Consider the following 23,214-nt stretch of genomic DNA (forward strand, 5'->3'; position numbering starts at 1 on the left):
AGGAAAAGAGAAGGTGGAGAACGATAAACGATTTCTACTGGTTGGGGATTGTAGAATGAAGGAACATAACGTGAGACTTTGGGCCAGAGGGTTGCATAGAGATGTGAGGAAGCAGTCGTGCACACATCGGATGGTGGATTTTAGCCATCATTTTCTGACAAAGCGCAGTGGATGCTGGAGGAGTTGTTCTATTGAAATGTGAGGGAGATAAATGTTTGTGAAGCAAAGGTACCAAGGGCCAGAGGCTTGTATATGAAGTTGGGCAAGAGCTGAGCCATGATGTTTGAATGGAGGCAGAGGTTGTAGGGGCTAAACAGCGTTGTGGTGTGTGTATGTTGCTGTGGTTATAATTTGGAAAGGAGTTTATTTGTGAAGCAGTTTGGATGGGCATGTAATGAAATGGAGTGGAGTGAGTGTGAAGGAGTTGATCCTTGTGGGATATAGGTAAATTAATGTTACTTCTGCAATTCTGCAATTCTGCAATTCCATTTTACAAAGTAAAATGAACTCACACCTGTGTGTCATTGTTTTAGCCACGAGCTGAGTCAACAAGAATGGAAACGTTGTGGAGGAAATATATAATTGTTTTTGTATGAGCTAAAATTGTATGTTAGAATGAGATGTGCCAATAAAACAATGGTAGACATTACGGGCAAATAGATAAGATGTTGTGAGGGGATGAAGTTAAGCTAGATACGGCTGTACAAACAGTAGGTATAAACATCTGCTTCCCACTTTTACAAAAACACAGGAACAAACCCCAATTAAAAGGGTCATAGGGATCAGAACGGCCTCGGGAAAGGCACAGATGAAGGGGGTAGATAATGATGAAGAAAGAATATGCCTAACAATGACCTACAGCAGAATGAGGTCAAACAGCCTTGTGAGGCCAGGAATAAGCATTTTGTCACAGACAGGGCCGGATAAGGCAAGAGATAAACAGGGGTAATGGGAGCTGGTCTTGGGGAAGTGGACGATGTAAACAGGGGAGGAGCAATGTAAAACAAAAGACATCAAATCATATAAATATTATATATGAATTGAACTGGGTGTGTATGTCCTCTACCTTATAGGCACTGGACATCTCACCCACTTACAAGTGTAAAATAAAGGACACTGCTGATTCAGATGTTGTCTCGGACTACAATTATTGAGGTGTGTGAGCTTTGTTTCTCACAATTGGGGGCTGTCCGGGATTTTCTTCCATCACCGGGGGGAGTGGCTGGCCTTGGACACTGGGAAGACGCGTCCCGTTCCCCATTGAGGAGCGGTCTCGTGTCCTGGTTTGGTCTGCTCCCTTGGGCGACTGGTACGAATCCCACAAGAGAGACGTCTGAATCAGACAGGGATAGGCGTTCGATAGAAAATACGGTGACAAGGGGCCAGGCAACTCTCTGCACAGACCAAGGTAAGAAACCTGACTTTTAAGTATTACCTTGGTGGCCGGGATTGAGTTTTAGTAGTTAATAAGGGACTAACGAAGGAACTCAATATGGGTTGTGCCGTGGGTAGGGAAAAAGCCTCCGGGAAAACAAAAGAAGGAAAAAGCAATGGAAATGGAGGCGGGGTCTCTTACAACATACCTCCAGAAAGTCCTTTGGGGAGGATGTTGTGGAATTGGGAAAATAATACTTGTACAGGGGAAAAAGATGATTAAATATTGTTGCTTCGTATGGACGAAGGAATCCATTCTTCGTCCCGCCTCTTCTGGCCAAAATACAGGTCGGACAAAGACTGTAAATATCTGAATTTATTTGTCAATGAGTGAGAGAGAGAGAGAGAATGAAAAGAGCTGTACAGCTGGTAGAAAGTTTAACCCTTTGTGATTTGGTTTGAATGCACATTTGTTTGTTGGTGATTGAATGTTTGCGTTTTATTCCCTGGAGCTTGAGTTCCGGGACTGTTTTGAATCTGATTTTTATTATGGAAACTTAACATGATTTCTTTAAAGGTGAAGGATTCTATAGAGATTATGAAAAAAAAAGAATGATAACTCCTGTTCTTCTCACAGGTCATAACTGCCTTACTATCAGTTTCTAACTAATCTCTTTTATCTTTACATAAAAGTGATTTAAGGAGGACAGTTGAAGTTTCAGTTCAACATTAGATTGTAGTAAAAACAAAATTCTATGGTTAATATCTGTGACCTTGGATTCGCCCATTGTTCATGCATTAGAAGTTTTTGTTAAACTTGAATAGACAAATTCTTTTAAGGCAGCTCTGATTATTTCACGACCTATAGTATTGTAATTGAGCAATGATTGGTCAGCACTACTTAAGAAAACTAATTTTGGATTTAAATTAAGGGACTAAAACTGGGTGAGTACAGTGGATTTCAAAATTGAGAACTGTATGCATTTTACATTTTGAATATTAAATACTGAATAAATGAATGTAAATATATAAATATATTTACAAGTTTGGAACAGGCTTTAAGGTGAGTCAAGCATGAATTGATGAATTGGTGTTTGAAGTTATGGGGAGCTAGAAATACTGCAATATTTCTTTAAAAAAGAAAAAGGGGAAGAACGTAATGACTTATCCCCTTCGGGAGGTACCAATAGGGGACAAAGAGATTGGGTTTGTAAGTGTCCCCCTCAGCAGTGGGGAGGTCAGAACATTTAAAAAAGAAATGAAGGTCCTGGTTGAGGATCCGGTAGGGTTGTCTGAACAAATTGATCAATTTTTGGGGCCCAGTCTGTATACCTGGGCTGGGTTAATGTCTATTTTGAATATATTATTTACTGGGGAAGAAAGGGGACTTGTATGGGGAGCAGCCATTAAAATATGGGACAGGGAACACCCCATTGGAGATGGGGATGCTGGACAGGGAGAGGTGAAGTTTCCCCTCAGAGACCCCCAGAGGGAAAATCAAAACCCGGAGCATAGAAAAGAAATGAGGGAATTGAAAGACCTGATTCTAAAAGGAATAAGAGAGGCAGTTCCAAAGTCACAGAATTTGACTAAAGCCTTTGAAGTTAGACAGGAGAAAGGTGAGACTCCCTCAGCTTTCTTGCAAAGATTAAGAGACTCAATGCGGAAATATTCTGGGATGAACCCTGAGGACCCAGTGGCACATGGTCTTTTGAAAGTACATTTTGTGACAAAGGCATGGCCAGACATACAGAGAAAGATACAGAAGATAGGGTGGAGTGAAAAGCCATTAGATGAATTGTTAAGAGAGGCACAGAAAGTGTTTGTAAAGAGAGAGGATGAGAGACAGAAACAGAAGGTGAAAATGATGGTAGCTGCGGTTGATGAGGTAGTTAAGAAAAGAATGGAACCGATAGTGACCAACCGGAGCGGTGGGTGGCAGCATGTCGGACAGAGAGGACAAGGGGGAGCGTTTGATAGAGGGTTCGAGTGACAGGGGCAGAGCTGGAGGTCTCCACAGGCAGGATGCTATTATTGCGGAAAGATAGGGCACTTTAAGCGGGAATGTCCTGCTCTGAAAAGGGAAGAGAGGGCAATTCCGCTTATGAATTTTGATGAAGAATAGGGGTGTCAGGGGTTCCTGCCCCCGGGGACCCACCAGGAACCCTTGATAAACCTGAAGGTGGGACCCTGTAAGGAAGAGGTCGTCTTCCTAGTAGATACTGGGGCAGCACGGTCATCGCTGAATTTTAAACCAAAGAAAGTAGGAATGTCAACACGGTCAATTACTGTTTCGGGGGTAAAAGGGGAAGGATTTACTGTTCCAGTATTTGAACCTATGATGATAGAAGGTCCTAAGGATAGGGTCACAGGGGAACTGTTGTATATCCCTGATATAGGAAGTAACTTATTAGGGAGAGATTTAATTATCCTCTTAGGACTGGGGATTGGAATTCAGGAAAAAGAATTAGTTGTAGAAAGGCAATGTTGACAAAGGATGTGGAGAGAGAGATAGACCCTATTGTATGGGCTAGAGAAGGGAATTGTGGAAAACTACAGATCCCTCCCCTTGAAGTAAATTTTTAAAAAAAGGAAAAGGGGACGTTGTCTGTGAGCGACAATATCCCATTTCCATAGAAGGTAAACGAGGACTGCAGCCAGTAATTGAAGGATTGATTAGAGATGGACTGTTGGAGCCATGTATGTCTCCTTATAATACCCCAATACTACCAGTGTGGACATCCGATGGAACTTATCGATTGGGGCAGGATTTGAGAACATTAAATCGCATAGTACAGATCAGGCACCCAGTGGTACCAAACCCCTATTCCTTATTAAGTGAGATCCCTCATGACCACAAATGGTTTAGTGTGATAGATTTAAAGGATGCCTTTTGGGCTTGTCCCTTGGCAGAGGAAGGTAGGAATATGTTTGCCTTTGAGTGGGAAGACCCTAAGACAGGACACAAACCGCAACACCTGTGCTTCCCCAGGGGTTTACGGAATCCCTGAATTTATTTGGACAGATGTTAGAACAAATATTGGAGAAATTTAGCAGCCCCAAGGGGACTACCCTGTTGCAGTATGTAGACAACCTCTTAGTAACAGGAAAAAGAAGAGAGAGAGTAGTAGAAGCCACTAACAAATTATTGAATTTCCTGGGTCAGCAGGGACTGCGAGTATCTAAAAACAAACTACAATATGTGGAGCAAGAAGTGAAATACTTGGGACATTTAGTTAGTGAGGGAAAGCGAAAGATAAGCCCGGAACGGATAGAGGGAATATTGGGGATGTCACTGCCCAGCACTAAACGGGAGTTACGCAAATGTTTGGGTCTAACGGGTTATTGCAGATTGTGGATTGATTCCTATGCACAGAAGACTAAGAAATTATATCTCAAACTATTAGAGGGGGAACCAAAATGTCTACTTTGGGATGATGAGGAAAAAGAACTAGTTGAGAAACTCAAAAGAGATCTGATCCATGCCCCCGTGTTAGCCTTACCTTCTCTAGATAAACCTTTCCACCTCTTTGTTACCGTGGATAAGGGAGCGGCTTTGGGAGCATTGACCCAGAGGTGGGGAGGAATGAGACAACCAGTAGCATATCTTTCGAAGCTACTGGATCCAGTATCCCGGGGGTGGCCTGAGTGTGTGCAGGCCGTGGCTGCCACTGCACTGTTGGTGGAGGAAAGCAGAAAGCTTACATTTGGGGGAGCCCTAATAGTAAGCACTCCACACCAAGTGAGAACAATCCTAAACCAAAAAGCTGGGCGATGGTTGACAGACTCGCGGATTCTGAAATACGAGGCAATATTAATAGAAAAGGATGATCTAGTGTTGGTCACTGACAATTGTTTAAATCCAGCTGCCTTTCATTGGAAAGGGGAAGGAGACTCTCCTCAGAATCCAGGGCACGATTGCCTTGACATTATAGAATACCAAACTAAGGACTGCATGGACCTGAGAGATGTTCCACTTCATGCAGGGGCTAGACTTTTTATAGACGGATCATCCCGGGTGACTGAAGGGAAAATACATAATGGGTATGCAGTCGTAGTTGGGACAAACAGTAGTGTGGTGGAGGCAGGACGGTTGCCAAATGGGTGGTCAGCTCAGACTTGTGAACTCTATGCATTGGAAAGAGCCCTTAGGGCATTGGAGAATAAAGAGGGAACAGTATACATTGACTCTAAATATGCATTTGGTGTTGTGCACACCTTCAGTAAGATATGGCAGGAACGACGGCTGATCAATAGCCGAGGGAAAGAATTAGTACATGAAGAATTGATTAAACGAGTCTTGGAGTCCCTATTACTTCCCCGAGAAATAGCAGTAGTGCATGTAAATGGTCATCAGAAAGGAAATGAACTAGAAGTTAGGGGAAATGGATTAGCCGATGAAGTGGCTAAGGAAGCAGCCCTGAACCCACAAGAAGTGGTGATTCATTCCCTACTACTTACTGTCCCAAGTCCTAGGGAAGCTCCTATATTTACTGAAAGCGAAGAAAATGAATTGAGAGATTTAGGAGCTGTAAAAACAGCAGACAGGCATTGGAGGTTACCTGATGGAAGGGAAATGTTAAACAAAATGATGATGTGAGAGATTATGGCTGTCCTACACCAAGGCAGCCATTGGGGAGTACAAGCAATGTGTGATTTAGTTCTTAGGGAATATGGATGTAAAGGAATATATACAATTGCTAAACAAATATGTGAGGGATGTATAATATGCAGAAAGGTAAATAAGAAAGTCTTGAGAAAACAGACCCCGGGAGGAAGAGACCCAGGATTGAGACCTTTCCAGAGTATACAAGTAGATTATACTGAACTCCCCAGGGTAGGGAGACTAAAATATTTGCTAGTCATAGTAGATCATCCATCTGGTTGGGTTGAGGCATACCCCCGAGCTACCGCCACTGTGAGTGGAGTGTCTAAAACAATATTGGAGCACATAATTCCCTGATATGGGCTCGTGAACCATATTGATTCCGACCAAGGAACTCACTTTACCCCCTGTAACACTTTAGAGGTAATGAAAGGGTTGGGAATTTCCTGGGAGTTCCATACTCCATGGCACCTGCCATCATCGGGAAGGGTTGAGAGAATGAACCAAACACTCAAACAACAGCTCTCTAAATTGATAATAGAAACCACACTCCCTTGGACCAAATGTTGACCTATAGCTCTCTTGTGAGTACGAACAGCCCCAAGGAAAGATTTGGGACTATCCCCCTATGAAATCTTATTTGGATTACCTTACTTGGGAACGAATGGAGAATTGCCAATTCCCGAAACTAAAGAGTTGTTCTTAAAGAAGTATATACTGGGCTTGTCCTCCTCTTTGTCTTTCCTCAGGAAACAGGGTTTATTGGCACAGACTCCACCCCTTGAATTCACCGTTCATCCCATCCAGCCGGGCGATTGAATCTTAGTAAAATCATGGACAGAGACTAAATTACAGCCGGACTGGGAAGGGCCGTACCAGGCTCTTTTGACGACCGAAACGGCAATAAGGACGGTGGGGAAAGGCTGGACTCACTACACTCGGATCAAAGGGCCAGTGGAATCTCCAGTTGAGGAAGAAGTCTGGACAGCCGAATCAACGCAAGATCCGCTGAAACTCAGATTAAAGAGACTTTGAGTAACTAATTATACAGTGGTGATGCGAGTGCGGGATTATTTCTGTAAGATTGTATATTAAGTCTTTTTGGTGCTTCAGCATGATGTTTAGAATACTGGGGATGCTGCTAGAATTATGATGCTAGCCCTTTTAGTATTGGGATTTCGTCAAATATCATTTTCATATGTATTATTAACGGTTCCTGAATTTGATAATCCACAAGTAATAGACGCTGATGTATGCAGCTTAGTAAATTGTGGGGATGTAGATAATCAGAGACAGTACCGCAGCTCTGAGATACATCTTACGTCCTATGGGGATGGCCTTGGGGATGGTACTTAGTATAATGATCTCATCACAGTACACTGGGCCCCCTTCCAACCAGCTCGTGATTGTCCTGATAAAAAGTGTAACCCAATATACCTAACGATAAGGAAAACCACATGGCATGAAACAATCCTGGGGGGGGCACCTATGAGATACAATGAAATGAAACGTTTGGGATAGAAATGAAAGCAAATGGGAAGGATTTCTTGGGCTATTGTTTTCAAATTAGCGAAGGACAGGGAAAACAGGTAGAACTACTGGGTAAGAAGATACAATCTTTCACCCCTCCCGATGATCCTAAAGTAGTAAAATTTATAGAGGTAAAGGACTTGAAACAGACCATTGAAATAGAAACTGGGTACGGGGATCCAAATGCCTGGGTTGAATGGGTAAAGTATACTGTGAAAAGTCTGAACAAAAGCAATTGCTCTGCATGTGCCTCCAGTCGGCCAGTGGCCCAGGGGGTTCCCTTTCCACTCGGGTGGAAGCGAGACAGGAAGGGCATGAAATGTATGATAGCCCTGTATCAGGATGAGACTGCATGGAATGATAGGAATTGTACCTCCCCTATCTCTGATGTTCCCTCCCTTGGAGAAGAAAGATGCAAAAGTTCCCCCCGCTGTTTTCTGCCGCAGTTGGAAATCACACAGCCTGTGTGTGTAGACGAGGTACAGGTCGGTCGAATGATTTGGGGGAGCTGAAATTATGTACAGAGATTAAGAATGTTACCGAAACGGAGAAGGGAAGGAACTACTCAGCACTAAAGGTTCCCCGAGCGGATCTGTGGTGGGACTGTGGAGGCAAAATATTGAGACCCACGCTACCTCCAGATTGGAGAGGGATATGTGCAATTGTACAATTGGCAATTCCATTTACCCTGGCATTTGAGAAGGAAAAGATAGGGGGGAAAAAGGGAAGGGGTAAGAGATTACTGTTAGACACTTCTTTCGATGACAGGCTTTGTCTCGATGCGGTAGGAGTCCCTAGGGGGGTACCTGATGAATCCAAGGCTCGTAACCAGATTGCAGCAGGCTTTGAGTCAGCTCTCTTCTGGTGGGTAACAGTTAATAAAAATGTAGATTGGATAAATTACATTTTCTATAATCAACAGCGATTTGTAAATTATACAAGAGATGCGGTTAAAGGAATATCAGACCAGCTTGATGCGACAAGTAGGATGGCATGGGAGAACAGAATGGCCCTTGATAGGGTTTTAGCAGAAAAAGGGGGTGTGTGTGTGTGTGATGTTAGGAGGAAGTTGTTGTACCTTTATTCCTAATAACACTGCACCTGATGGTTCAATTGCTCGGGTCTTAAGAGGATTGACTACCTTAGCAGAGGAATTGGCTGAGAATCCAGGAGTAGACACATCTCTCACAGGATGGCTTGAGTCCTGGATTGGAAGGTAGAAGGGGATGGTGGTTTCTATCCTTACTTCCCTGATAGTAGTAGTCGGGGTATTGGTGGCCATTGGCTGTTGTATCATACCCTCTATACGAGGGCTCACCCAAAGACTGATTGAAACAGCCTTGATGAAACAGGTGCCCCGAAAAGAAAAATGCAGAAGATAACAAAGAGTAATTAAAAGAAAAGGGGGAAATTGTGGGATATAGGTAAATTAACGTTACTTCTGCAATTCCATTTTACAAAGTAAAGTGAACTCACACCAGCGTGTAATTGTTTTAGCCACGAGCTGAGTAAACAAGAATGGGAACGATGTGGAGGAAATATATAATTGTTTTTGTATGAGCTAAAATTGTATGTTAGAATGAGATGTGCCATTAAAACATTACGGGCAAATAGATAAGATGTTGTGAGGGGATGAAGTTAAGCTAGATACCCTTGTACAAACAGTAGGTATAAACATCTGCTTCCCACTTTTACAAAAACACAGGAACAAACCTCAATTAAAAGGATCATAGGGATCAGAACGGCCTCGGGAAAGGCACAGATGAAGGGGGGTAGATAATGATGAAGAAAGAATATGCCTAACAATGACCTACAGCAGGATGAGGTCAAACAGGCTTGTGAGGCCAGGAATAAGCATTTTGTCACAGACAGGGCCGGATAAGGCAAGAGATAAACAGGGGTAAAGGGGGTCGGTCTTAGGGAAGTGGAAGATGTAAACAGGGGAGGAGCAATGTAAAACAAAAGACATCAAATCATACATAATATTTATATGAATTGAACTTGGTGTGTATGTCCTCTACCTTATAGGCAGTGGACATCTCACCCACTTGCAAGTGTAAAATAAAGGACACTACTGATTCAGATTTTGTCTCGGACTGCAATTATTGAGGTGTGTGAGCTTTGTTTCTCACAGTACCAAGGGCCAGAGGCTTGTATATGAAGTTGGGCAAGAGCTGAGCCATGATGTTTGAATGGAGGCAGAGGTTGTAGGGGCTAAACAGCGTTGTGGTGTGTGTATGTTGCTGTGGTTATAATTTGGAAAGGAGTTTATTTGTGAAGCAGTTTGGATGGGCATGTAATGAAATGGAGTGGAGTGAGTGTGAAAGAGTTGATCCTGTTGTGTAATAAACGTGTGTGTGTGTGTGTGTCTAGGGTGAAGTAGAGGAACTGAAGATGGAGATGGGAGAATAGAAAGGCAAAGGAAAAAGAAATGTTTTGGTGCAGGATGATTGAATGGCAAAATGTTGTTGTAAATGCAGCAGTGTGCGCCTTTAAGGAAGCAGAAATGGAAGCAGTCTGTGCCTACGGCCATACTAGTCTGAAAACGCCCGATCTCGTCTGATCTCGGAAGCTAAGCAGACTCAGGCCTGGTTAGTACTTGGATGGGAGACCGCCTGGGAATACCAGGTGCAGTAGGCTTTTGCAGCCACCAGAGGTTGCTCACAGCTTCGCACTCTCACACTCCCATTCATCAAGCAACGTCCTATTAACTACTCGCTTCGTCTCTCTGTCTCACTTTTTCTTGCCCAATTTCATTGTTCAGCTTCTTCCCCCAATACACAAACACATCATTACTGCTTGAGATTGGAGCAAACGCACCAGGAACACCAAAGCAGCAAGTATTTTATTGAAGAGCACAAACCGTGATTTTTATTAAGTGATGCCTCACTTTCGATGATCACACTTCCCTGATCGATGTCAGCGTTCCCCTGTTTTCTAACAATCGTCTAACTAGTGGTGTGGATAGGGTCTGAAAGCAACAACGTTGTGGTGAGGGCTTGTCAGGTGAAGGGTGTTTTACAATATCTGCACTCACCGGTCGAGTTCATACAACGGTGGATCGATATGGTTACGGCAGGAAGAATGGGTCAGCAAACACAGCAAGTTCAATCATTGTAATGATTATTATTACACATCAGCAGCAAATAATAAGATAAGTGTAAAGAGGGAGTATTTAAAATGCCAGGTACAAAAATCAAGGCTTATTCTCTAACATCCGAAGCCTTCACAAACAGATCGGCCTAATAATGGCACAAATGGTGATGAATGGTTCGATCTAATTGACATCACTGTGCCTTAGTTACAAGTTGACCAAGGTAGAGAAATAACATTTCCAGAGTGCAGACTATTAGCAATAGTAAGGTGGAATTTGGAAAGAGGAGTAGGCCCTGACATTTAAGGATGACAGAAGGACATTAGTAAGTAAGGATATTACTTTGGAAATCTTAACCGTGCACTAAGATAATCATACCATTTGAAGACACTGTCAAGATGCTTTGAAGAAAGGCAACTCCTGTTGGACTAAATGCAAGAGAATGTTGTGTTCATTAACAGTCGGGTGGATAAAGGCAGAAGCAATAGGTTCCCATGACTTGGATTTTCAGACTGTATTTCCTATAATTTCAGACTGAGATGAGGTGAACTTTCGACAGTTATTGTGTTGTTAATCTTTAGAATGATATTCTCCAGAGTGTGGTGTGGGTTCTACTGTTGAGGATACTTCAGTGTCAGTGGATGGGGTTTTGATATCTTAAGGAATTCTGAGAGGGAGGTGCAGTTGAGGTGGATCGATGGTCATCAGTTTGAATGGTGGAGCTCTCTGGTGTGAGATATTGACCGCGGAGAGTGTGCTGCAGATTGAGCAAAGCAAAAGGTGGTCTCCAGAAGGATAATTGTGAAGACCGAGGTTATAGGATAGTGGTATAGGAGGGATATGGAAAATGGCAGAGGTGGTGGAGTAGCCTCCATGATGAGAAACAAAATTCTGTCAATGATGAGGGAGGACATAATGAAGGAAACGCATTCAGTGGAGACCGTGCGGGTGGAACTGAGGAATAGTCGAAATCCTAAAATTGTAATAGGTGTTATGTACAGACCGCCTGGTAGCAGCTCTGAAGTCCTGGATGGTAAAAATGCACAAAACTAGGCAATATGTAACAAAGTAAAAACAATGACTGCAGATGCTGGAAACCAAATACTGGATTAGTGGTGCTGGAAGAGCACAGCAGTTCAGGCAGCATCCAATATGTAACAAAGCCAGAGTACTACTCATGAGGGATTTTAACGTGAACACAGATTTAGAGGGAGTCAAGCATTTGTCAGAAAGGTAGTGCATGTCTGGTGTATTGCCGGTACTGTTTCTCACTGCATTATGTCCTATATGCTTCATGTGGACAAGCAGTATTGGATTTATTAATGAGTAATGAGTTGGAATTAATGAGTGAGCTAGTTGTGCGTGGCCACTTATCATAGAGCGATGATAGCACTATCAAGTTCAAGGCAGTGTTTGAAAGCACAAAGCATGTATCTGCTGTATTTGGTAACGAACTGGAACAAGTGATGGGCTTGTTAGTGGATGAACATTTTGGTGATGGTGACCACAATTTTGTGACTTTCACCTTGGTTATGGAGAGAGATAGGTGCATGCAACAGGGTTGGTTTTACAATTGGGGGAAGGGTAAATACAATGTTGTAAGACAGGATCTGAGGAGCATAAGTTGGGAGCATAGGCTGTTAGGGAAGGATGTTGTGGAAATGTGGAACTTTTTCAAGGAACAGATACGACATGTCCTTGATATGTATGTACCTGTCAGGCAGGAATAAGATGGTAGGGTGAGGGCACCTTGGTTGACAAGGGAGGTTGAATGTCTTGTAAGGAGGAAGGAGGCTTACATAAGGTTGAGGAAACGAGGTTCAGAGAGCGTTGGAGGGATACAGGATAGCAGGCGGGAGCTGAAGAAAGGGATTAGGAGAGCTAAGAGAGGGCATGAAAAGTCTTTGGCATATAGGGTCAAGGATAACTCCAAGGCCTTTTATGCGTATGTGAGAAACATGAGAATGACGAGAACGAGGGTAGGTCCGATCAAGGACAGTAGCGGGAGACTGTGTATTGAGTTGGAAGAGATAGGAGAGGTCTTGTATGAGTACTTTTCTTCAGTATTTACAAACGAGAGGGACCTTATTGTTGAAGAGGAGAGTGTGAAATTGACTGGGAAGTTGGAAGAGATACTTGTTAGGAAGGAAGATGTGTTGGGCGTTTTGAACAACTTGAGGATAGACAAATCCCCCGGGCCTGACGGGATATATCCTAGGATTATGTGGGAAGCAAGAGAGGAAATTGCAGAGCCATTGGCAATGATCTTTTCGTCTTCACTGTCAACGGGGGTGGTACCAGGGAACTGGAGAGTGGCGAATGTTGTGCCCTTGTTCAAAAAAGGGAATAGGGATAACCCCGGGAATTACAGGCCAGTAAGTCTTACTTCAGTGGTAGGCAAAGTAATGGAAAGGGTACTGAGGGATAGGATTTATGAGTATCTGGAAAGACAGTGCTTGATTAGGGACAGCCAGCACGGATTTGTGAAGGGTAGGTCTTGAGGAGGTGACCAAGTATGTGGATGAGGGTAGAGCAGTGGATGTAGTGTACATGGATTTTAGTAAGGCATTTGATAATGTTCCCCATGGTAGGCTTATGCGGAAAGTCAGGAGGTATGATAGAGGGAAATTTGGCCAGTTGGATGGAGAACTGGCTTACAAGTCGAAGTCAGAGAGTGGTGGTAGATGGTAAATATTCAGTCTGGAGCCCAGTTACAAGTGGAGTTCTGCAGGGATCAGTTCTGGGTCCTCTGCTGTTTGTAATTTTTATTAATGACTTGGAAGAGGGAGTCGAAGGGTAGATCAATAAATTTGCAGATGATACAAAGATTGGTGGAGTTGTGGATAGTGAGGAGGGCTGTTGTCGGCAGCAAAGGCACTTCGATGTGATGCAGAGCTGGGCTGAGGAGTGTCAGATGGAGTTTAACACTGTCAAGTGTGAGGTTGTCCATTTTGGAAGGACAAATAAGAATGCGGAATACAGGGGTAACGGTAGGGTTCTTAGTAAGGTGGAGGAACAGAGGGATCTTGGGGTCTATGTACATAGATCTTTGAAAGTTGCCACTCCAGAGAGCTTGTAAGGAGGCCTATGGAGTATAAGCGTTCATTAGCAGAGGGATTGAATTCAAGAGTCGTGAAGTGATGTTGCAGCTGTACAGGACCTTGGTTAGGCCACATTTGGAGTACTGTGTGCAGTTCTGGTCGCCTCACTTTTGGAAAGATGTGGAAGCTTTGGAGAGAGTGCAGAGAAGATTTACCAGGATGTTGCCTGGAATGGAGAAAAGGTCGTACGAGGATAGGTTGAGAGTGCTCGGCCTTTTCTCATTGGAGCGGCGAAGGATGAGGGGTGACTTGATAGAGGTTTATAAGATGATCAGGGGAATAGATAGAGTAGACAGTCAGAGACTTTTCCCCCGGGTACAACAAAGTGTTGAAAGGGGACATAAATTTAAGGTGAAGGGTAGAAGGTATAGGGGGGATGTCAGGGGTAGGTTCTTTACCCAGAGAGTGGTGGGGGCATGGAATGCACTGCCTGTGGGAGTGGCAGAGTCAGAATCATTGGTGACCTTTAAGCGGCATTTGGATAGGTACATGGATAGGTGCTTAAGCTCGGACAAATGTTCGGCACAACATCGTGGGCTGAAGAGCCTGTTCTGTGCTGTGTTGTTCTATGTTCTATGCTGCTGGAGTTGGAGAGTTCGGTAAAGCCGCCTTGACTGAGATGAGACAGAGACCGTCCACAATAAGGTTGGAAAATCTGCTGATGGCTAAAAGAACTGAAGATGACGGGAGGATGTTTAAAGAAACATTGAAGACAATAGGAAACCAGTTGATACCCCTGAGAGGGAAAGCTCTGCTTCACAGAAGAAAACAGTCATGGACAAAAATATCAGCATAGATCCTGCTGATTGGGAAAGATCCAGAGAGCAGGAAAGACACAAAGCAGTGTAAAAGAGCTCCCAAAAGGAATTTTGATCGGAATCTTTCCAGGGACATCAAAATCGAGAAGAAATGTTCCGCTGCCCTAAAGGGAAAGCGGGTGATCAGGAGAAGGTGGGGACATTGTAAATGGTCGAGATGTTCCATCATTCCCCTTACCTCGGTATTTTCAGGAGAAAAGGAGGATAGCTTGCCAGAAGTCCCGGTGAAATGAAAAGTGGATCGGGAAAAGCAACCGAATAAAACGAAGGTGAGTAAAACATCGATAATGAGGAAATGACTGGAATCAAAGGGTGACAAATGCCTGGGATTAGGCGGGTTCCATCGGTGGGTGTTAAAACAAATCGACAAGCGCCTCATAGAAGCCCGAACTGTAATCGTTCAGAATTCCCGAGATCCAGGAGTCGTTCCTCCGGATTGGATTGTTGCACGTGTCAGTCGCGCTTTTTAAGAGAGGAGAACCCGGAAAACTCGGGAATTGCAGAGCATGGAGCTTAGCACCTATGGCAGGGAATTTGTTGGAGTCTATAATCAAGGCTGGGATAAGTGAGCACCTCAAATTGTTGAGTTAACCAGGGAGAGCCACATGACAGGTAGGTCGTGCCTGACAAATTCATTGCAGAGGGTTTGAAGAGGGGACGAAGGTAGCTGTCAGGGAATAATGTCCATAGATGTTGTTTACATGGACTTCTAGAAGGCATTTGACAAAATCCACTTCAGAAGGTAGAAGCCAAGAGAATTGAGGGCAAATTCCTGACAGGGCTCGGAGATTGTTTGAGAGGCAGGTGACAGAAAGTAGAGATAATGGGTAGGTAGTCAATTGGCAGGATGGAACCAGTTATGTCTCACAAGGACTTGTGTTAGGGCCTCAATTATTGATGTTATTTGTTAAGGGAATGGATAATGGCACAGGAAGTCATATCATAATTTGTGGCTGCATAAGTTAGGCTGCATTGTAGACTGTGTAGATGACAGCATAAATTTGCAAGGGGATATTGATAGATTTAGGTCAATAAACAAAACTGTGGCAAAAGCATTTGAATGAAAGCAATAGTGAGGCTATCCATTTTTGGATCAAGAAGGGACAGATCAAGGTATTTTTCTGGATGGTATGAAGTGCATGTCCAAGGAGACTTGGGGTTTCAGGTGCACACAACTTTAAAGTGTCACGGACACGTCCAGAAAATAATCCAGAAAGCGAACAGATTGCTGTCCTTTCTGAGTAGGTCAAAGTTTGGGAGAAGATTTGTAGCTCGGGTGCTCGTTGTGGTTCTGTTCGTCAAGCTGGGAATTTGTCTTGCAAACGTTTCATCCCCTGTCTAGGTGGACCCAAAGGACTAGCCACACTACCATACATCAGGAGTATTTCCGAACTGACAGCCAGACTACTGCGACCACTAGGACTCATAACAGCACACAAACCTACAGCCACGCTCAGACAACAACTCACCAGGACAAAGGACCCGATACCCAACATGAGCAAAACCAATGTAGTGTACAAAATCCCATGCAAGGACTGTACAAAACACTACATCGGACAAACAGGAAGACAGTTAACGATCCGTATGCACAAACACCAACTAGCCACGAAACGACACGACCAGCTATCCTTAGTAGCCACACACACAGACGACAAGCAACATGAATTCGACTGGGACAACACTACCATTATAGGGCAAGCCAAACAGAGAACAGCCAGGGAATTCCTAGAGGCATGGCACTCATCCACAGACTCTATCAACAAACACATCGACCTGGACCCAATATACCGGCCACTAAAGTGGACAGCTCGAACTGACAACTGGAAGCGGCAGAGACAGGCCACAATAAATGCCGGAGCAAACAGCACAGAAGCGCTTCACAGGAGGCTCCCAAGCACTGAGGATGTCACCTAGACAGGGGACGAAACGTTTGCAAGACAAATTTCTAAGTAGAGGACTGGAGTAGAAGGATGCCGAAGTTATGCTGCAGTTCTACAAAACCCTGGGTAGATAGACCCCACTTGGAGTACTGTGAGCGGATCTGGGCCGCACACCTTCTGAAAGGAGTAGAATATTGATTTACAAGAATGATACCTGGACTTGCATGGTTAAGATGGAAGGAGAGATCATATCATTTAGGCCTGTGGTCTGTAGAATTGAGAATGTTAATGGGTGGTGTGATGAAAGTCTCGAAGACATGAATAGGAAAAGAGAAGGTAGCTAATGATAAACGATTTCTACTGGTTGGGGATTGTAGAACGAAGGGACATAGCGTGAGACTTAGGGCCACAGGGTTGCGTAGAGATGTGAGGAAGCCATCGTGCATACATCGGATGGTGGATTTTAGCCATCATTTTCTGACAAAGTGCAGTGGATGCTGGATGAGTTGTTCTATTGAAATGAGAGGGAGATAAATGTTTGTGAAGCAAAGGTACCAAGGGCCAGAGGCTTGTATATGAAGTTGGGCAAGAGCTGAGCCATGATGTTTGAATGGAGGCAGAGGTTGTAGGGGCTAAACAGCGTTGTGGTGTGTGTATGTTGCTGTGGTTATAATTTGGAAAGGAGTTTATTTGTGAAGCAGTTTGGATGGGCATGTAATGAAATGGAGTGGAGTGAGTGTGAAAGAGTTGATCCTGTTGTGTAATAAACGTGTGTGTGTGTGTGTGTCTAGGGTGAAGTAGAGGAACTGAAGATGGAGATGGGAGAATAGAAAGGCAAAGGAAAAAGAAATGTTTTGGTGCAGTCTGATTGAATGGCAAAATGTTGTTGTAAATGCAGCAGTGTGTGCCTTTAAGGAAGCAGAAATGGAAGCAGTCTGTGCCTACGGCCATACTAGTCTGAAAACGCCTGATCTCGGAAGCTAAGCAGACTCAGGCCTGGTTAGTACTTGGATGGGAGACCGCCTGGGAATACCAGGTGCAGTAGGCTTTTGCAGCCACCAGAGGTTGCTCACAGCTTCGCACTCTCACACTCCCATTCATCAAGCAACGTCCTATTAACTACTCGCTTCGTCTCTCTGTCTCACTTTTTCTTGCCCAATTTCATTGTTCAACTTCTTCCCCCAATACACAAACACATCATTACTGCTTGAGATTGGAGCAAACGCACCAGGAACACCAAAGGAGCAAGTATTTTATTGAAGAGCACAAACCGTAGTTTTTGTTAAGTGATGCCTCACTTTCGATGATCACACTTCCCTGATCGCTGTCAGCGTTCCCCTGTTTTCTAACAATCGTCTAACTAGTGGTGTGGATAGGGTCTGAAAGCAACAACGTTGTGGTGAGGGCTTGTCAGGTGAAGGGTGTTTTACAATATCTGCACTCACCGGTCGAGTTCATACAACGGTGGATCGATATGGTTAAGGCAGGAAGAATGGGTCAGCAAACACAGCAAGTTCAATCATTGTAATGATGATTATTATTACACATCAGCAGCAAATAATAAGATAAGTGTAAAGAGTGAGTATTTAAAATGCCAGGTACAAAAATCAAGGCTTATTCTCTAACAGCCGAAGCCTTCACAAACAGATCGGCCTAATAATGGCACAAATGGTGATGAATGGTTCGATCTAATTGACATCACTGTGCCTTAGTTACAAGTTGACCAAGGTAGAGAAATAACATTTCCAGAGTGCAGACTATTAGCAATAGTAAGGTGGAATTTGGAAAGAGGAGTAGGCCCTGACATTTAAGGATGACAGAAGGACATTAGTAAGTAAGGATATTACTTTGGAAATCTTAACCGTGCACTAAGATAATCATACCATTTGAAGACACTATCAAGATGCTTTGAAGAAAGGCAACTCCTGTTGGACTAAATGCAAGAGAATGTTGTGTTCATTAACAGTCGGGTGGATAAAGGCAGAAGCAATAGGTGCCAATGACTTGGATTTTCAGACTGTATTTCCTATAATTTCAGGCAGATAAGTGAACTTTCGACAGTTATTGTGTTGTTAATCTTTAGAATGATATTCTCCAGAGAGTGGTGTGGGTTCTACTGTTGAGGATACTTCAGTGTCAGTGGATGGAGTTTTGATATCTTAGGGAATTCTGAAAGGGAGGTGCAGTTGAGGTGGATCGATGGTCATCAGTTTGAATGGTGGAGCTCTCTGGTGTGAGATATTGACCGCGGAGAGTGTGCTGCAGATTCAGCAAAGCAAAAGGTGGTCTCCAGAAGGATAATTGTGAAGACCGAGGTTATAGGATAGTGGTATAGGACGGATATGGAAAATGGCAGAGGTGGTGGAGTAGCCTCCGTGATGAGAAACAAAATTCTGTCAATGATGAGGGAGGACATAATGAAGGAAACGCATTCAGTGGAGACCGTGTGGGTGGAACTGAGGAATAGTCGAAATCCTAAAATTGTAATAGGTGTTATGTACAGACCGCCTGGTAGCAGCTCTGAAGTCCTGGATAGTAAAAATGCACAAAACTAGGCAATATGTAACAAAGTAAAAACAATGACTGCAGATGCTGAAAACCAAATACTGGATTAGTGGTGCTGGAAGAGCACAGCAGTTCAGGCAGCATCCAATGAGCAGCGAAATCGACGTTTCGGGCAAAAGCCCTTCATCAGGAATAAAGGCGGTGAGCCTGAAGCGTGGAGAGATAAGCTAGAGGAGGGTGGGGGTGTGGAGAGAGTAGCATAGAGTACAATGGGTGAGTGGGGGAGGAGATGAAGGTGATAGGTCAAGGAGGAGAGGGTGGAGTGGATAGGTGGAAAAGAAGATAGGCAGGTCGGACAAGTCCGGACAAGTCAAGGAGACAGTGCAGAGCTGGAAGTTTGAAACTAGGATGAGGTGGGGGAAGGGGAAATGAGGAATCTGTTGAAGTCCACATTGATGCCCTGGGGTTGAAGTGTTCCGAGGCGGAAGATGAGGCGTTCTTCCTCCAGGCGTCTGGAGGTGAGGGAGCGGCGGTGAAGGAGGCCCAGGACCTCCATGTCCTCGGCAGAGTGGGAGGGGGAGTTGAAATGTTGGGCCACGGGGCGGTTTGGTTGATTGGTGCGGGTGTCTCGGAGAGGTTCCCTAAAGCGCTCTGCTAGGAGGCGCCCAGTCTCCCCAGTGTAGATGAGACCACATCGGGAGCAACGGATATAATAAATGATATTGGTGGATGTGCAGGTGAAACTTTGGATGTGGAAGGCTCCTTTAGGGCCTTGGATAGAGGTGAGGGAGGAGGTGTGGGCACAGGTTTTACAGTTCCTGCTGTGGCAGGGGAAAGTGCCAGAATGGAAGGGTGGGTCATAGGGGGGTGTGGACCTGACCAGGTAGTCGCGGAGGGAACGGTCTTTGCGGAAGGCGGAAAGGGGTGGGGAGGGGTGGCGTAAATGTCGTTGGATGATTTGGTTTATGCGAAGGTTTGTAGGGTGGAAGGTGAGCACCAGGGGCGTTCTGTCCTTGTTACGGTTGGAGGGGTGAGATCTGAGGGCGGAGGTGCGGGATGTGGACGAAATGCTTTGGAGGGCATCTTTAACCACGTGGGAAGGGAAATTGCGGTCTCTAAAGAAGGAGGCCATCTGGTGTGTTCTATGGTGGAACTGGTCCTCCTGGGAGCAGATACGGCGGAGGCGGAGGAATTGGGAATACGGGATGGCATTTTTTCAAGAGATAGGGTGGGAAGAGGTGTAATCCAGGTAGCTGTGGGAGTCGGTGGGTTTGTAAAAAATGTCAGTGTCAAGTTGGTCGTCACTAATGGAGATGGAGAGGTCCAGGAAGGGGAGCGAGGTGTCAGAGATGGTCCAGGTAAATTTAAGATCAGGGTGGAATATGTTGGTGAAGTTGATGAATTGCTCAACCTCCTCGCGGGAGCACGAGGTGGCGCCAATGCAGTCATCAATGTAGCGGAGGAAGAGGTGGGGAGTGGTGCCGGTGTAATTACGGAAGATCAACTGTTCTACATAGCCAACAAAGAGACAGGTATAGCTGGGGCCCATACGTGTGCCCATGGCTACGCCTTTGGTCTGGAGGAAGTGGGAGGATTCAAAGGAGAAATTGTTAAGGGTGAGGACCAGTTTGGCCAAATGAATGAGGGTGTCAGTGGAAGGGTACTGTTGGGGACGTCTGGAGAGGCAAAAACGGAGGGCTTGGAGGCCCTGGTAATGACGAATGGAGATGTAGAGGGATTGGATATCCATGGTGAAGATGAGGATTTGGGGGCCGGGGAAACGGAAGTCTTGGAGGAGGTGGAGGACGTGGGTGGTGTCTCAAATGTATGTGGGGAGTTTCTGGACTGGGGGGATAGAATAGTGTCGAGGTAGGTAGAGATGAGTTCGGTGGGGCAGGAGCATGCTGAGTCAATGGGTCGGCCAGGGTGGTCAGGCTTGTGGATCTTGGGAAGGAGGTAGAACCGGGCAGTGCGGGGTTCCTGGACTATGAGGTTGGAAGCTGTGGGTGGGAGGTCTCCTGAGGTGATGAGGTTCTGTATGGTCTGGGAGATGATGGTTTGGTGATGGGGGCAGTAGGAAGAGGTGTCCTCGAGTTGGTGTTTGGCTTCAGCGGTGTAGAGGTCAGTGCGCCAGACTACCACTGTGCCCCCTTTATCCGCTGGCTTAATGGTGAGGTTGGGATTAGAGCAGAGGGATTGGAGGGCTGCGCGTTGTGAGGGTGAGAGGTTGGAGTGGGGGAGGGGGGTCGACAGGTTGAGGCGGTTAATGTCCCGGCGGCAGTTGGAAATGAAGAGGTCGAGGGCAGGTAATAGGCCAGCACAGGGTGTCCAGGTGGATGCAGCGTGTTGGAGGTGGGCGAAGGGGTCCTCGGAAGGTGGGCGGGAGTCCTGATTGTGAAAGTAAGCTCGGAGGCGGAGGCGACAGAAGAATTGTTTGACGTCACGGCGTGTATTAAATTCAGTGATGTGTGGACGGAGGGGGATGAAGGTGAGTCCTTTGCTGAGGACTGATCGTTCTTCCTCAGTGAGTGGGAGGTCTTGGAGGGATGGTGAAAACTCGGCAGGGCCGGGAGCTGGGATCTGGTGTGGGTGTGGAGCTGGGAGTGGGGTCGGAGCCAGTACCTGGAGTGGGTGTGATGGTGGGGGGAATGGGGGTGGAGGCATGAGCTGGGGTAATGTTGCCCTCGGGGTTCTGGGGTGTGGGGATAGTGACAGTGGGGTCTGTGGGGGCCGTGTCAGCAGAATGCAGGTGAGTGGCGCTGGTGGAGGTGGAATTGGTGATGATCATGGCAGTAGGGGTGGCGGGAGTCACTGAGTGTGTGGCATCAGGAATGATGTGAGGGCCGGAAGTGACTGTGGGAGTGGCCATGATGGGGGCGGACGTGACATCATCACTCAGCGTGGGGGTGGTAGCTGCGTCAGCCGCATGGCTAATGGTGTTTCCGAGGCCAGGGGAATCTTCTGGAATGTTTGAGGAGCGCTGGTTATGGAGGTGGGTGGATAAAAGTTTGTTGTACTTACAGTTTTTGATGTTTGAGATGGAGTTGAAATACTGTTTGTTGAGAGTATGAATTCTCCTGAGGATGTAGTACAGAGTGGGTCCTTTGCAATTCTGAGAGAGTGTGGCCCTCAGCTGAGGCAGGGCTGACTGGAGAGAGGTTAGGTGACGGCGCATTGCTGCAAGCGTGGAGCGGAGGATCCTGAAGGAGAACTGTTGCTGGTGTTTTTGAATCTGTAGTCTGTACTGTTTGTCCTGTTTGGGTCCGAACTCTGCTGGTTTAAAGGTGGTCTGGAGTCCGTGTGGGATGAGTTGGTTACGGAGGCATGCACTGAGGAAGCGAATGTGGCTGTGGTACCGAGTTTGTTTCACAACATGGTTGAAGAGCTTCAGAGCAGACGCAATGACCTGGGAGTTGCAGTGGGAGAGGGACTCCCTGAGATTCTTGTAGAGAGAGGAGGAAAACTTCTTCAAGGCAGGCATCCTTGCAAGAGGATTCGCAGTAGGGTTAAAATCAACAAGGTAAAAACAATGACTGCAGATGCTGAAAACCAAATACTGGATTAGTGGTGCTGGAAGAGCACAGCAGTTCAGGCAGCATCCAATATGTAACAAAGCCAGAGTACTGCTCATGAGGGATTTTAACGTGAACACAGATTTAGAGGTAGTCAAGCATTTGTCAGAAAGGTAGTGCATGTCTGGTGTATTGCCGGTACTGTTTCTCACTGCATTATGTCCTATATGCTTCATGTGGACAAGCAGTATTGGGTTTAGTAATGAGTAATGATTTGGAATTAATGAGTGAGCTACTTGTGCGTGGCCACTTATCACATAGTGATGATAGCACTATCAAGTTCAAGGCAGTGTTTGAAAGCACAAAGCATGTATCTGCTGTATTCGGTAACGAACCGGGACAAGTGATGGGCTTGTTAGTGGATGAACATTTTGGTGATGGTGACCACAGTTCTGTGACTTTCACCTTGGTTATGGAGAGAGATAGGTGCGTGCAACAGGGTAGGTTTTACAATTGAGGGAAGAGTAAATACAATGTTGTAAGACAGGATCTGAGGAGCATAAGTTGGGAGCATAGGCTGTTAGGGAAGGATGTCGTGGAAATGTGGAACTTTTTCAAGGAACAGATACGACACGTCCTTGATATGTATGTATCTGTCAGGCAGGAAAGAGATGGTCGTGTGAGGGATCCTTGGTTGACGAGGGAGGTTGAATGTCTTGTAAGGAGGAAGGAGGAGGCTTACATAAGGTTGAGGAAACAAGGTTCAGAGAGCATTGGAGGGATACAGGATAGCC

At 45.3% G+C, this 23,214-nt stretch overlaps 1 long non-coding RNA gene, 1 other non-coding gene and 1 pseudogene across 3 annotated transcripts; all 3 read left to right on the forward strand.

The window, feature by feature from the left end:
- Positions 1–219: 219 nt before the first annotated feature.
- On the forward strand, positions 220–9,592 carry LOC140475560 (uncharacterized). 2 transcript variants are annotated; one of them, XR_011960077.1, is made up of 2 exons: positions 220–1,408; positions 6,730–9,592. It is a non-coding gene; the product is annotated as an uncharacterized lncRNA (long non-coding RNA). The 2 variants fall into 2 exon arrangements; XR_011960078.1 differs by lacking the exon at positions 220–1,408 and adding an exon at positions 1,417–1,722.
- A 439-nt stretch (positions 9,593–10,031) lies between these two features.
- Positions 10,032–10,150, forward strand: LOC140475561 (5S ribosomal RNA). The gene has a single exon (XR_011960079.1). It is a non-coding gene; the product is annotated as a 5S ribosomal RNA (ribosomal RNA).
- Positions 10,151–17,342: 7,192 nt separating this feature from the next.
- Positions 17,343–17,451, forward strand: LOC140475562 (5S ribosomal RNA; annotated as a pseudogene).
- Positions 17,452–23,214: the final 5,763 nt, after the last annotated feature.

Source organism: Chiloscyllium punctatum, unplaced genomic scaffold, assembly GCF_047496795.1.
Source record: "Chiloscyllium punctatum isolate Juve2018m unplaced genomic scaffold, sChiPun1.3 scaffold_1794, whole genome shotgun sequence".
In the NCBI taxonomy this organism is placed as follows: Eukaryota; Metazoa; Chordata; class Chondrichthyes; order Orectolobiformes; family Hemiscylliidae; genus Chiloscyllium; species Chiloscyllium punctatum.